Source organism: Mastomys coucha, unplaced genomic scaffold (genome assembly GCF_008632895.1).
Source record: "Mastomys coucha isolate ucsf_1 unplaced genomic scaffold, UCSF_Mcou_1 pScaffold15, whole genome shotgun sequence".
Classification (NCBI taxonomy): Eukaryota; Metazoa; Chordata; class Mammalia; order Rodentia; family Muridae; genus Mastomys; species Mastomys coucha.
Genome location: NW_022196897.1, coordinates 167,984,942 through 168,000,768, shown reverse-complemented (window position 1 = coordinate 168,000,768; position 15,827 = coordinate 167,984,942). Strand labels below are relative to the sequence as shown.

Below are 15,827 nucleotides of genomic sequence, written 5' to 3'. Positions count from 1 at the left end.
AGAGAGAGAGAGAGAGAGAGAGAGAGAGAGAGGAGAGAGAGGCTGTCTCCCGCCTACTGTGTGAGTGGAGATGGCCAGAAGAGGGAAATGGTTGTTCCCAGGGTGCTGGAAACCAAACTCAGGCCTTCTGGAAGAACAGCAAGTGCTCTTAACCACTAAGTCATCTTTCCAGACCCAGATATTTTCCACTCTTAATGTCCACTTGCACATATTTACTCTGTATAATCTAATCTAGGCCTAGAATGTTTTCACTCTGTGAGACTTACTGCTGAATAAGTTCACTCTTTCTTGTTCTTTCAAATTTCTGGCTCCTTGTGAGAGTGGGGCATATCCTATTCTGTCAAATATTTCTTTGATTCAACACACCTATTCTGGCAATTAAATATGGCTTCTCTTGGTTTCTCCTGTGCTTGGCCTTATAATAACTTTGGCAATACATTCTAATTTTATGGCTCCTTCTTATTCTCTGGCTTATTCTGTCTTCACCTGTGTCTAGCTTGTTCTCTCTGCAACCTGTCTCTGTACAACTGCCCTAGTAAAACTGCCTGCTCTTGCTGCCACATCCTCTTACTCCTCCTCCTTCTCCCATCTCTCTTCCTTTCCCTCTCTGCAATGCTCCCTTAAGTAGTTTCCCTTTCTTCTTCTTGTGAGAGTGGGGCATATCCTATTCTGTCAAATATTTCTTTGATTCATCACTTTGTCTGCCATTGAATTAGACATTACTTCCAAACATGGGTACTTCGTTCTACAAACTAACTTCATCTTCATTGTATGGGATTTAAAGGAGTGTACTAGGGGCTTGTCTGTATTCTAGCCCAAGGGATTAAAGGCTAAGGAATGAGCCACACCACAGCTAGAAACAGGCTTTTTTTTTTTTCCAGTAAATAACAATCTCTGGGTTCACAGTTTGATAAAATATCCTGCAACACCTCTACATGTGTGCTATAGTGCTTATTCACACACTGAATAAATACATGAAAATAGAAATAGAGTTAAGGACTGGGAGGTTGCTCTGCAGTGGAGAGCTTGTCTACTATTTGTGAGGCTCTGGACTTCATCCCCAGCACCCTGGGGAGTGGGAAATGAGGCCATTCTGGCTGTAAGGACAACATGAACAGTGACAAGACCAGAAAACAGAACTGCTCACATGCACAACATAGCTGGGCAGAGTGGGGACCGAGTCTCAGGAACAAAGATGAGGGGTAAAATTGCTTACAGCAAAACAGAGGCTCGCAGGGCAATGGTAGTGCACGGCTTTTAATCCCAGCACGTGGGAAGCAGAGGCAGGTGGATTTCTGAGTTCGAGGCCAGCCTGGTCTACAGAGTGAGTTCCAGGACAGCCAGGGCTACACAGAGAAACCCTGTCTCGAAAAAACCAAACCAAACCAAACAAAAAACAAAACAACAACAAAAACAGAGGCTCAAGGCATGCTGCACAGAACTCTGGTGTGTACAGTCTGAATAGTGTTATGATTCATGAGTGTCCTCCAGTCCCTGAGATTTCAGGATAGTCATTCCAGGAGGTTCAGGTCTGTGGATACAGGACTGTGTCTCCACCATATCCCCATTGAGAATGAGCTGTAAAGAGAAAGTGGTCCAGTCTCAGAATAGGTCTGTTCCATGTTCTCACTCTGTCCCATTTAAAGCACTGAAGCCTATGCTTTAGTTAGGAAGTTCAAAGCCAGTTTGGGAATTTCTGAAAGAAGCAATTACTCATCTTCATTTAAAGATGAGGACGAACTGGGAACAATTTGCTGTAACTGGCATTCTCCATCTCCCCATTTTAAGCAGAATCTGTGACCTTTTTTTTTTTTTTCTTCGAGACAGGGTTTCTCTATATAGCCCTGGCTATCCTGGAACTCACTCTGTAGACCAGGCTGGCCTCGAACTCAGAAATCCACCTGCCTCTGCCTCCCAAGTGCTGGGATGAAGTGTTCTGGATGAATGTTGCCTTTTTCCTTCTTCATGTATTGATGCTCTTAGAGGGGTACATTTTTTGTAGCTGTGCATATAGCATGTAGGTACTATGAATACAGTGTATTTTCACTGTATGTAGTATATGGGTACTATGTGTGCAGTGTGTTGGTGCTCTCAGTTCAGGGTGTGGGCATTGTGTGTGCAATGTGTGAGTTCTGTGTGCTTGTGTGGATGGTGTTCATGCTTTGTGAATGCTATATGTTCAGTGTGTGAGTACTATGAGTTCAGAGTTCTGTGTAAACACAGTGTATGGCAGCTATGTGTGCAGTAGGGTAATTACTTTGTGCCCTGTATTGGTGCTTTGTGTGGCTGTGTGGGTACTGTGTGTGTATATATGTGTATAGTGTATGGATACTGTACACACAGTGTGTCTACTATGAGTATAGTGTGTGGGTGCCATTCTGTTTTCCTTCATTACCTGGTGCTTGTTCCTGAAAACATGTTTTCAAGTCTAGCATGGGAGCATGAAGAAGGTGCCAGTCCTGATGTATGGCTGATGTATGTATGGTCTTGTGGTCCATCAGAGAATCCAAAGTCTTGTAAACCTAGTTGTCTGCAATCTCCTCATTGGGCATCAGAAGTCCATACATCACTCAGACTTGTTTTTCATATTTGTACATGTCAGCTCTGGGGATGTTTCCAAGGCTTTCAGCAAATCTCCACTTGGGATCTATGTCCCACAGGAAAAGGTTGCACCCTGGCAAGTGTTTTGGGATTTACTTCAGGGCATTGGCTTGCAGCTGGGAGGTACTCAGCAGTCGGTGCCCTGCTGCCTGCCACTCCTGGCTGCCTCTACCTATGAGAATCACTATGGCAGCCATCTGTACAAGGATGTCAATTTCCCAGCTGTTCTCCTATGTGCCAATTCCTGTTCAGCTTTCTTCATCTATTCCTCCAGTGTTAACAGCTCTGAGAATTTCCTGTACATTAGAATTGACATGTGGTTTTCCCATAGTAACTTTGCAGAAGAGAAAGTTCTGGGCTCCTGTGCACACTGAATGAGATTATCCTGGGCAGTATGACTTGGACAAGCCACCCATGGTCTTATGTTCTGAGAACTTGGAGTAATATCATGAAGATACTGTTTCCTGGAATTATTAACCCTGAATTCATTTGTAGTATGATTCTAAAGTGAAACTAAAGGGAGTCAAGATACTTAAAACCACACAGGTGCTAATTAAATAATAGGGATACTCTGCCTGTAACAAATGAACCCATTGAGATTAATGACACTTCACAATTAGATGTTTCTTTTTTTCTTTTTTCTTTTTCTTTTTTTGTTTTTCAAGACAGGGTTTTTCTGTGTAGCCCTGCCTGGCTGTCCTGGAACTTGCTTTGTAGACCAGGCTGGCCTCAAACTCAGAGATCTGCCTGCCTCTGACTCCTGGGTGCTGGGATAAAAGGAATATACCACCATTGCCTGGTGTTTCTGCTTATCATTGATTTGTTCCATTCTTTTAGAATTATTTATTTATTGTATATATATGTGCACACTGTAGCTGTCTCCAGACACACTAGAAGAGGGCATTAGATCCTATTACAGATGGTTGTGAGCCACCATGTGGTTGCTGGGAATTGAACTCAGAACCCCTGGAAGAGCAATTCAGTGCTCTTAACCACTGAACCATCTTTCCAGCCCTTATCATTGATTCTTAAAAGTACTCATGCTTATGTACTACCACTCTGGCTTTGTTTGTTTGTTTTTTGTTTTTGTTGTACTTGAGTAACATTGTAAGTGGGAAACTTTTGTGTTTTTCTATGAGGAGATGGTTCTTGATCATTTTCTAGAAACCCACCACACACAAAGAATAATGAAGCAGGAAATTTTCTTTTGTTGTTAAATTTAATTTTTATTTATTATTGTTTTTTGAGACAAGATTTCATTATGTAGCTCTTTCTGTTTTGGAACTCACTGTGTAGACCAGGCTGGCCCAGAACTCACAGTAATTTGCCTGTCCCTCTCTCCTACGTGCTGGGATCAAAGGTGCATATCACCATCTCTGGCTAGCAGAGAGGTTTTTACTCTTTATGCTCAGGGAGTTTTTAAGAACTTTTCAGAAACCATGAGCATGCCTTCTGTGGGACACCTGCTCTGTGGCTAGTCCACTAGACAGCTGAACAAGGAGGTGTCTGTTCTGTGGCTAGCCCACTGGATGGCTGAACAAGGAGGTGTTTATTTGTTTGTTTGCTTTGGCTTTTTCTAGACAGGGTTTCTCTGTGTAGTCCTGGCTGTCCTGGAACTCACTCTGTAGACCAGGCTGGCCTCAAATCAGAAATCTTCCTGCCTCTGCCTCCCAAGTGCTGGGATTAAAGGCGTGGGCCACCACTGGAAAACAAGGAGTTTTTAATGTTAGGTTCATTTTGTATTTTCCAGTTTTTCTTATGTTGTTGGCAGATGAGACAAGAGGGAGTAGACAGTGACATAATGACCCTTTTGGTTTAAGGAATTTTTTTTTTTTTTTATGGTGATGCATAGCTTTTGGAAGCACAAAAACACATCGGAGATGGAAAGCTGGTTTTGACAATTCCTTTGCTGCTTCTCTGCTGGTCTGGCCTTCTCATTATTGTTGATATTTTACATTTATTCCATGTGGAATTGCAGGAATCTTGAAAAGTGTGTGTAGGTCCCAACTAGCATCCCTGCCACTGTGTGGCTATAGGAAGCGTGTGCAGTGACAGTATTCTCAGGCTGGAGCTAACCCATGAACACTTGCCAATGCCTGTGATTTCCAGGGATACCCAGAGCCTGCTGGTGCCTGAGACAGAGGGATGGAGATTCAGGACCAAGAAACAAGAAGCTTGGGGTGGGAGTAGGCAAATGCTGGTGTGCACTGAGTGTTTTCCTCTGAGTTCAGAGAGTCCCTGCTCCTTGTGGAAGCACAACTGGACACAGTCTTAGCTGTCAACTCACCTGTGAACCACCTTGTTTCTTATTTATTATCACAATATTTTTTCAGTCAAGTTGAGTTTGCCTTGTCTTAAAAACATCCATGGAGTTACTTACAAGTTTGATGTCTCACTTTATTGTTTATTTATTTATTTTTTATTTTTAAAAGTGTTTTTAAGATTTATTAATTTATTATATATAAGTATACTGTAACTGTCTTCAGACACACCAGAAGAGGGCATCAGATCTCATTGCAGATGGTTGTGAGCCATCATGTGGTTGCTGGGATTTGAACTCAGGACCTCTGGAAGAGCAGTCAGTGCTCTTAACCTCTGAGCCATCTCTCCAGCCCCCAGTTTATTGTTTATTATTCTTTAGATTTATTTTTATTTTACGTATATAAGTATTTTGCCTCCATGTATATATGTGTACCATGTGTATGCCTTGTGCCCATATAGAAGTCAGTTACCCTCCTTTAACTGGAGTTATAGATGGTTGTGATCCACCAAGTGGATGCTGGGAACCAAATCCAGGTCCTCTGCAAAAGCAACAATTGCCTTTAACCACTGAGCTATCTCATGCCCACCACTTCCCTTTGGTTTTTCAAGATATGGTTTCTCTGTGTAGCCCTGGCTGTCCTAGAACTTTCTCTAAGACCAGGCTAGCCTCAAATTCACAAAAGATTCACCTACCTCTGCTTTCCTAGTGCTGGGATTGGATTAAAGGTATGTGCCACCAATGCCTGACTTATTTTCATTGGGTCTGGTTTTGTTTTGTTTTTTGTTTGGTTGTTTGGTTGTTTGGTTGGTTTATTTTTGTTTTTGAGACAGGGTTTCTCTGTGTAGCCTGCCTGTCCTGGAAGTTACTTTGTAGACCAGGCTGGCCTCACTCAGAATCTGCCTGCTTCTGCCTTCGGAGTGCTGGTATTAAAGGCATGTGCCACCACTGCTCAGTGATATTTTTTTATAATGTGTGTGTGTGTGTGTGTGTGTGTGTGTGTGTGTGTGTGTGTGTACATGTTTGCAAGTGCATGTGGAAGTCAGAAGTTAACCTGCACTGTATTTCTGAACCCCAGACTCTTTGCAGGACTTTAAAGGGATATACTTTTCAGCCTAACCATAAAACTACTCAGTGAGAACTTGGTGGCTGAGGTCATGTGGCTCCCAGGAAAAGATTACTAATATCATCTCAATTTGTTGAAAGTAGTGTGCTATTTGTATAGGTGCCCATTTAACTGCTTAAGGATAGTCACATATATTAAGGATATATATTAAGGATAGTTACATATATTTATTTTTTGGTGTTTGGAAGCCAGAAGTCCAAGATTAAAGTGTCTATCAAGTTCTTCTCAGCTGTGGCCCAGGAGAGTTCTTGTTTTGCCTAGTATCAGGTGTAGGTAGCTGTTCTTCATTTATAAACTTGTTTCTCCATTCTCTGACTTCATCTTCGCATGACTTTCCCCATTGTGTGTCTGTGCACAAGGACAGCAGTCTTAGTGGTTTAGATCCACCCTACTCTATAAGGAGCTTATCTCAACTTGACCATGTCTACAGAAACCCTTTTTCCAAATGAGGTCACATTTAAAATTTCTGGAGGTTAGAGCCTCCACAGACCTGTTGATTTCTGACACTTTTCCTATATAGATTGCTCAATTTAGCATTTATCAAGGCATCTCCAGCCGTGATATCTTTGATGGTGTGGTTATTTACAGCAAAGATGGCAATTAAGCAGAAAATCAGCTAATATGTACTGTAAACCTGTGCATTCCCCAAACCTGCGGCAAGCAGGGTTTTCAGCTTGGGAGTCAGCAGTGAACAGTGAACTAGACACTATGGCAAGAGTAGCAATGATGTTAAGACAGATTGTAGTGTCTCTTTTATTGACAGGATCTTGGGAGATGAAGGAGCAAGGAGGAATGAGATTGATTGACACTTGGGGTGTGATGAGTAGATATGGAAGCAGAGTTCTGGCAGGCAATTGGAGGCAGCCGAGCTATTGAAACTGTGCACGAGTTCTTATCCAGACAGGGTGTGAGCCCCCATGTTTGTCTTGCTCCTGTACTTGTTTTCATCTGGGCCACCAGATCATAACAGGTTCCTGGCTCTTTTTCTTCCTTGGGAAGCAGATACATCCTTGCAACCTCTTTCAGAAAAGCATTTTGTAGCTGGGCAGCATTGGCGCATGCCTTTAATCCCAGTACTTGGCAGGCAGAGGCAGGTGGATGTCTAAGTTCAAGGCCAGCCTGGTCTACAGAGTGAGTTCCAGGACAGCCAGGGCTACACAGAAAAAGGAATGCTTGCTGCGCAAGTCTGCTAACCTGAGTTTTATCCTTGAAACTATAGAAGGCGTATTCATGGAACCCATGTGAAAGTGGAAGGAGAGAACCTGACTTTATATAAAGATTTTTTTTTTTTTTTAAGATTTGTTTACTTGTTATATGTAAGTACACTGTAATTGTCTTCAGACACTCCAGCAGAGGGCATCAGATCTTGTTATGAGATGGTTGTGAGCCACCATGTGGTTGCTGGGATTTGAACTCAGGACCTTTGAAAGAGCAGCCAGTGCTCTTAACCGATGAGCCATCTCACCAGCCCTTATATAAAGAATTTTAAAAGAGTATTCACCTGCAGCAGCTATGGTCAGCTCTGAGAATGTGGCTTGTCTAAAATGGACTCCTATGGTCCATCATGTAACACTCCTTGGACTGGAGGGATGGTCCTGCTATCTCTGAGGGGTCACTCTGAGTGTGGCCCTGACTTGAGACGAGGGACTAAGACGAGGGACTAAGGTGGGTCCTTAAGCAAGGTGGGTCCTTCTGCAGATAAGGGTAGGTCTTTCAAAGGGATAAGGTGTCTAAAAGATGAGAATCATATTTGTAGAATCTGGTATCAAATTAGAAAGAGTCTGACACATTTGCTATTATCACTTGATTACATACTTTCTCTGTTTTATAACAGTGGCATTTGTTTATAACTTGGTTGTATTAAAAAAAAAATGAAAAGCTTTAGATAGGCTGGTGAGATGAGCTCAGCTTGTACAGGTGCTAGGTGCCAAGCTTGAAGACTTGAGTTTGATTCCCAGAACCCACATGGTGGAAGGAGAGAACCAGGACAAGAGCAGGTTGTCCTCTGACCTCTACACCCATGCCATGGCATGATGCTCCTTGCATAAATATGTATAATTTTAAAACTTTAGATGTTTTTGAATGTACACAAACTTAGCAGACATGTCCCTGTACCCAGTTGCAGTGACTCCTGGGACTCTGCCCTGTCCCACTTGTCGCTTTTCTTTTCCTTGAGTAATTTAAACAAATCTCAGACATTCAGTTTTGTATCTGAGCATTTTATACCCTGTAGGTCTAGCATAGTAAAACACCCAGAAACCTGCTTGCCCCACACTGAGCAAGTCCAGGTTGGGTCCCTGTTTCTCAGACTGTCTCACAGTGGGGTGGGGACTCTGAACTTTCTTTTATTCTGGGAAAATTACCTCTTTCTTGTTAAGGAATCTGTCCTGTGGGTTCTCTGTGTAGAGCTCATGATATAGTGACCTGCAGCAAGTGTCCTGGGTTAGAGTAGTATCAGAGGGAGGCTGGAAACACAAACACCTTTAGTGGACAGCTGTGGGGCAGGTCCTTCTGTAGATGTGTAGTAACATTTCACTTGAACTCCAATTTAATGTACCTTTAAAGTTTTAAAAATTTATTTGTGTATATGGTATATGTGCATGTGTAGAGGTCAAAAGAGGATGTTCAGTTCCCTCTCTATTACTTTCTGCCTTATTCTTTTGGGAAATAATCTCTTACAGAACTTGGAGCTAAACTGGTAGCCAGCAATCCCAATGGTCCTCCTCTCTGTCTTCCACAGCATTAGGGTTACAGGGACATGGAGGCATGCCCAGCTTTTTATATGGGTGCTGGGGATTTGAACTCAGGTCCTTAGACTTGTGTAGCAAGTGTTTTTACCTGCTGAGTAACTTCCTCACCCCCCCCAATTGTATCTCTTCTTCTCTCCTTTCTACCCTCTCTCTCCCCTCACCTCCCTCCTTTCCTCCTCTCCCTCTCCCCCGTCTCCCTTATCCCCTCTTCTTTCCTTCCTTCCTTCCTTCCTTCCTTCCTTCCTTTCTTTCTTTCTTCTTTCCTTCCTTCCTCTTTGTGTGTGTGTGTGTGTGTGTGTGTGTGTGTGTGTATGTGTGTGTGTGTGCATGCACACACATGTACATGGAACTGTAAAGGCCAAAGGACACCTTGAGGGAGTCAATTCTCTATTTGTGCCATGTGTGTCTCAGGGATTCAACTTGAGTGTCAGGCGTGGTAGCAAGCACCTTTACCCACTGAGCCATCTCATCTGCCCTGGTCCTACTTTAAAAAATATTTATGCCATTGTACTTTAGCCAAAAGATAAGGAAACAATATGCATGTGCCTTATTTTGAGGAGACTTATATAGATTCTTTAAACAGATTATCACCTATGTGATAATAAATCCAAGTGTTAAAATAGGTTAAAAAACTTTTCTTTCAAAAATTCTAAATTTGCTATTGACTAATAAAGCATGGAGATGTCTTGTGAATTTTTTTAAACCTCAAACATGTCTCAGTTCTCTCATTTTCAGTTGGTTTCTATTTAATTTTTACCAAAAGCACAAATTAGGTTTGCTTCTCTTTCCCCTCCCACCTTATCAAAACTGTCCTCCAAGTGGCTCTGTAACTCTGGATGGCCTTGGATGACCTTCTTCCTCTACTCTGGAAGCACTGGGATTACAGGAGTGAGTATTGGCACCTGTCCTCCTCTTACAGTAGGAGAGATGGATGTGTAATTTTCCTTAAACATAGTGTTTTTCAACTAGTGGGAATTTTCTTATGAAACGAAGGAAGGAAGCACTAAGTGTTTACTTTGAGGTGTATTGGATTGTTTCTTTTCAGTATTTTCATGTATGCTTCTCATTTTGGAATTAAGACCTATTTTTGCTGTTTTTTTCCCCTTCCAGATGAATCTTTATCTATAACAAGCACTGGGTCTCAACACACAGTTCCCCAGAAAAGTAGAGTTGATGAACTAGACATGGCACTTGATTTGGTTCTAGGAACACTGGAACTCTGGGAGGAAAGTGGGCTTGCTCATAGTGTGGTCTACTCTCTGATCCACCGTGTGGCAGCTGTCTTCTGAGAAGGGAGGGGGCTGAGTTAAGGAAGTATCTGACTCAGCCATCACAGAATCCTGGTAAATGCCACTGCCTGCCAATCCACGTAGGTTAAGGTTGTTGGATATTGAATACCCAGGTGACTCACAGGCTATCAATCTGGGCCTAAACTGTATACCATAAATTCTGTAGGAACTGAGACATTCTGACTCTCATATTACTTGTGGCTTTGGGCATGGGGCTCCCGGAAACCTTGCACCAGACATGTGGTGAGGGTACATCCTGCCAGAGCTACCCACAGGCCTGCAGGGGAATTTCTGTCTGTTCTGGAAAGTCAGTGCTTTGAGCAGCTTCTCTGTAAGGGGCAGGTAGGGAAAACAGTCTCTGTCTTTTTAGGAAAGATACTGCCCCATGATAACTTTGGGTTCTAGGTGATATGAAGGCAGCAAACCTCACCTGATCCATGGCCTTCATGGTAGGGAAGTTTGTGGGAAGTCAAAGGTACAGGATCTGCCTGGCCTTCCCAGTTCCAGCCCTCACAGGAGGAATAAGGTGTTGGTTTAACCTTCTGGACACTGACATCTCACTTGGTGGCCAATCTTTGATTTTCTTCATGAGTAAGGACTTACTTCTCCAGAGAAAAAGGTTGAAGCAAATGTCTTGAGTCTGACAGGCCTGTCGCACCTATAGGAGAAGTGACACACACACATATATTCTCTCTCTTTCTCTCTCTTACTTTTTTTTTTAGTGTAGAATAGAGTTTATTAAGGGCATGGGAAGGGGAGTAGAGGTAGGGAAAGGCAGAGAGAGCAAGAGAGAGAGAGAGAGAAAGGGAGAGAGAGAGAGAGAGAAAGAGAGAGAGAGACGAGGAGTAGAGAAGAGGCCAGCCATGAGCATGTGGAGAGAGAGGGGAGCAAGGGAATGGAGAGAGAGGGGGGAAGGGAAGGGCAAGAGAAAGCAAGAGATCAAGAGCGTAATTTAAATCATATTTTTAATAGTGGTTCTTAAGTGTTTTAACTTCCCTTTTAGCCCACCACTCACCAGAGGTAGTTGAAAAGAAAGGATACAGGGGAAGTAGATTTGTTTAGAAATGGTTCTTTGGAGCAACTCCTGTCTGTGTTATCTGGAAATGGGCAGTTTAGTTCACATAGAGGCAGCTCAATCCACTTGCAAACACTTCACGGATATATCAGTAGTCTAGTTTGGTAGATTTGGGGTAGTAAACACGAATCAGTAGTGGTGGCACTACCTAGCAGAGATGACCAGGCCTCAGCCTAGGCATTAGCCAGTAGCAGGTAGGAGGGACTAGCAGGGATGCCAGGAGAAGTTCTCAGCTGTGCCTTTCTCAAAGCTCAGTGAAGACTTGAGACCAACAAGCACAGCTAGCTCTATAAGCAAACATAGCTCAGCCTCCATCACTGTCCATTGAGTCTTTTTTTATACTCCTTCCAAACATCACATGTCCTCTATGGGTCTTGCTTCACATATGTCTAGCCTCAGTAGCTGACATTATTCTGTTAGTCAGTCTGAGTCCACAGAAGTGGCCAGAAATTGTACCACATCACCAGAACTTTTTCAGTGTGTTTCTATGAAGTCCCAACAAATAGAGCTCAATTATGTAATGTAAGCTGGAACAATATATGTATGTTGTTAGCGAAGAATCTTTCAACTCGTGTCCTTTCACATGCTTGCTTTAGCAGATCATCCTTTCATTTGTGTCTACTTTAGTTTCTTCACGAGTCTGTCTTAGCTTTTCAACTGTGTCCACTTTAGGAAAATACTCCTTCACATGTTTGCCCCAACAAAACACCATCCAACAGAACTGACTTTCCAAAGAACCCTTAGGTTTCTACTTCACACACGCTCCTTATCTTCTGGTTTCTGTGCAGTTAGTTCCACATGAAGTGCTGAGCATTGATACAGCAGTCAGTGTTCCTCCATTTTCTGAGTGGTAGGCATTTGGGAGTTTTTATTTTCCCTGATAGACAGTAGTTCTTAAAACAATGGAGGTTGGGGTTGTTTCCTTTATAGAGTAGAGTTCCAATATTAGAGTCAATGGGACATGTTAGTGCACTCTATCCCCAAATTGGCTGACCTAGGACAAGAAGGCACAGCACTGGCTACCACCATCTTTAAGAACCTAAGACCTCATTTCACTTCTGACTAGCAACATGCGTCTAGATCTCATGGAGATCTTAAAGTCTAGTACATTGTTCCTGGTTTCTTTAGGTGTTTATTTATTTAAGGTTTTAACATTAAATTAAACTAAGCTGTCAGTTTTAGAATTAGCTTTGACCCTAAAAGAGTAAAACAAACCCATAAGTGGTGGCGTGTGCCTGAAATTCCAAAGGTGGAGGCAGGAGGATCAGTGTTTGAAGCCTTAGCCACAGGTTTGAGTTTGAGACCAGCACGGCCGTCATGAAATCCTGTCTTAAAAACATCAAGGGTTGGAGAGATGGATGGGTCAGTGGTTAAGATGATATACTGCTTTTCCAGAGGACTGAGTTTGATTCTCAAAACCTGTGTCACGTAGCTCACAAACTCCAGTTTCAGGAGATCTGATAACCTCTGGCCTGTGGGCACCTATACTTATATGCACCCAATATTACACAGGCACATACATAGAAACACAAATAATAAAATAAATCTTAAAAATAAACAATATCAGAACAAAGGGTTGGGGATAGACCAGGCATGGTGGTATATACCTGTAATTTCAGTGCTTCAGAGGCTGAAGCAAGAGGATGGCCATGAGTTTGAGAAACCTATACTACATAATGAGTATCAGGCCAGCTGAGGTCTCATGGTAAAACCTTAACTTCAAAAACAAACCAAAGGAGAACAAAGAAGACTTAGGAACTTGCCTGGCATCCAGCTAAAACTACAAGTTTGGCAGCTACAGGTATCCCTCATGTCTTCTCCTTTTATCAGACTTAGGTGGAGCATTGGATGGGTTTGCTCTTATCCTGGGAGGCTTCGGTCCCTTGGTCGGCTTCATTGCTTCTCTGATTATAATGAAAAGGAATTAAGGATTCTTTGGACCCAGCACCACTGAAGTATGTACATACAATTCTCATTTCTGAAGCAAGGACTGGAGCCTTATGTGTGTGACCCCAGGTGGGTAGCCTACTGAGATCTTTTGATTCTTGCTTCCCGCAGAGAGACTGGGCCTACTTGCTCCCTGTCTTTCATTTTCTCTCCTTCAATAATTTCCTTCCCTTTGCATTGGATCTTGCTATACAGCCTGTATATACCATGGAAATGGAGGGCTTATTAACCACAAGCCAGAAATGAAGAAAGATAGGGTTGTGTTAGAATGCTGTCTGTTATTGTTCATTCATTGTCTGTGGTCTGGGGAGCACCTGTAGCTGAGAGGCCTGTGCCTGTGCATCAGGAATTTTTGAAACAAGGGGTCTAATTGCTGTGGGACCATGACAGGGGCTTGTGGGTTCTAGGCTGCTAATCAGGCACTAGAACATTTCTTTCTTCCTTTCTTTCTCTCTCTCTCTCCTTTTTCTTTCTTTCTTAAGATTTACTTATTTAATTATGTGAGTACACTGTCACTCTCTTCAGACACACCAGAAGAGGGCATCACATCTCATTACAGATGGTTGTGAACTACCATGTTGTTGCTGGGAATTGAACTCAGAACCTCTGAGAGAGCAGTCAGTGCTCTTAATCTCTGAGCCATCTCTCCAGCTCCCAAGCATGTTTTTAAAATTTATTTTATTTATTTTATGTATATGAGTTTACTGTAGCTGTACTGATGGTTGTGAGCCATCTTGTGGTTGCTGGGAATTTGAATTCAGGACCTCTGCTTGCTCTGGTTGGCCCCAGCTCCCAATCATTTCTACCAACAGTATCTGTAAACAAATGGATTCCTGTGCTTCCAGCTAGTACAGCTAAAAGCTTACTTATTTCAAATTCTGTGTGTGTGTGTGTGTGTGTGTGTGTATGCATGTATTTTAATTTTGAGAGAGAGTGTCATGTAACTCAGGCTGGCCTTAAATTCAATATATAGATAAAGATGTCCTTGAACTTCCTATTCTCCTGTGTCTATCTTCCAAGGGCTGGGATCACAGGTATGTGACACTCTGCTTGGTTTATGAGGTACTAGGAATTGAACCCAGGGCTTCCTGCATGCTATGCAAGCATTCTTCCAACCCAGCTACTTTCTCGGCTATTTTGGTTTCTAAGAAAGAAGTGAAAAATCTCAGACCTCACCACTCACTTGCAAGCCCAGTGATCTTGGAATGTGACTAACTTCCTGCTGAATCCTGCTTGAGTCTGAGTGACCAGGAACCCAAGTTGCCATTCTAACAGCATGTAGCTGTTTGTAAATGGGCTTTTCACCTTGTTAAGCTGATACCATCTTGTTAAGTGGCTGGCACCTACATTTTCTTTTGTCATTCTTAAAATTTTGGGGGGCTGGAGAGATGGCTCAGCAGTTAAGAACACTGGCTGCTCATCCAGAGGTCCTAGCTTCAAACTCCAGCACCAACATGACAGGTCACAACTCTCTGTAGCTCCAGGTACAGAGAATCCAGCATCCTCACACAGTCAAAACACCAGTGCACATGGAGTAAAAATAAATTTTAAAAATGTAACAAAATGTCAGGCGGTGGTGGTGCATGCCTTTAATCCCAGCACTTGGAAGGCAGAGAGAGGCAGGCAGATTTCTGAGTTCAAGTCCAGCCTGGTCTACAGAGTGAGTTCCAGGACAGCCACAGCTATACAGAGAAACCCTGTCTAAAAAAAACAAAAACAAAAACAAAAAAACAAAACAAAACAAAACAAAAAAACAAAACAAAAAAATGTAACAAAACAAAACAGATTTTTTTGGGTATGAGTGTGGGTTTGAGGCAAGTATTCTGTTGAGATACATATCCCATCAATACCTTACTATGTAGCTCAGACTAGGTTAGAAGTCATGATCTTCCTGCCTTTACCTCCCAACTGCTACAATTTTAGGTATGCATCCCCACACCTGGCCCTGATCAGCCTTTGTTTTCTAATAAAATCACTTTGTAGCTTGTGTCTGAGGCTCTGGAGATGTTCACAAACTAGGGGCTTCCAGTGGGAACTTATTCTTGACTGGTTCTGGCAGTCAGGGGGCTAAGGCTAGAGTGTGACAAGAACATTCTCTCCTAGGTCTGTGCTTCTGTGGTTTGCAAAGCATCCTTCCTCCTATGCATCTGTGTTTTGAGTTCCCCTTTCTATAAGGATACTAGTCACATCTGGGTGGGATTGTCATCTTAGTTTGGTCAAATCTACTTAAAGAGGTTCCACTCTTAGGTATCAGGTTAATTTGAACAAACCTTTAAAACAGGGTTTAAACCATGACAGCAACAGATGTGCTCTCAAAACAGTGTAACCAATAGAGTTTTTACTCTATCTTGTGTGGGCCCAGGCTCTGCTTCCCTTGTGTGGGCCGGGCTCAGCTTTCCTAGGCTCCCACTCACCTAGTGGTAGCACTTTTCCCGCCTTCACGTCTTCTCCTTGGTTTAAGAATTTGCCATCTTGTTTTGTTTCTATAAGTATCTAAAATGGAAGATTTCAATATTTCAGGTTTAATGTGAATAAGGCTTTATGAGTTTTTGTTTTGTTTTGTTTGAACCCAAGTGATTGAAATGAGCCTGTGTGGTGTTAGGATATGGTCCCCAGGCTGAAAAGTTATTGGTGAATAGTGAAGGATTGTATACTGGGTGTGCTGTCTGCTTAAGGACAAAGTGGCTGGCATACCTGGAGGGCTTCCTAGAACATAAGGCAGTGTCTTGCTGTTAGAAGATGTGACCCCCCCGGGTGGTGGTGGCATACACCTTTAATC

At 42.7% G+C, this 15,827-nt stretch overlaps 1 protein-coding gene across 4 annotated transcripts in view; it reads left to right on the top strand.

The window, feature by feature from the left end:
• Window positions 1-15,827, top strand: part of Zbtb46 (zinc finger and BTB domain containing 46) — a 97,402-nt gene that overhangs the window by 35,811 nt on the left and 45,764 nt on the right. Inside the window, exon 1 of one of the 4 annotated variants that reach the window (XM_031373077.1) lies at window positions 9,306-9,625. The exons of the other annotated variants lie outside the window; for them this stretch is intronic. The gene's annotated coding sequence lies outside the window, so the exon portion shown is untranslated. Of the gene's footprint in view, window positions 1-9,305; window positions 9,626-15,827 lie in introns of those variants that run through there. 4 annotated transcript variants of the gene reach the window in all.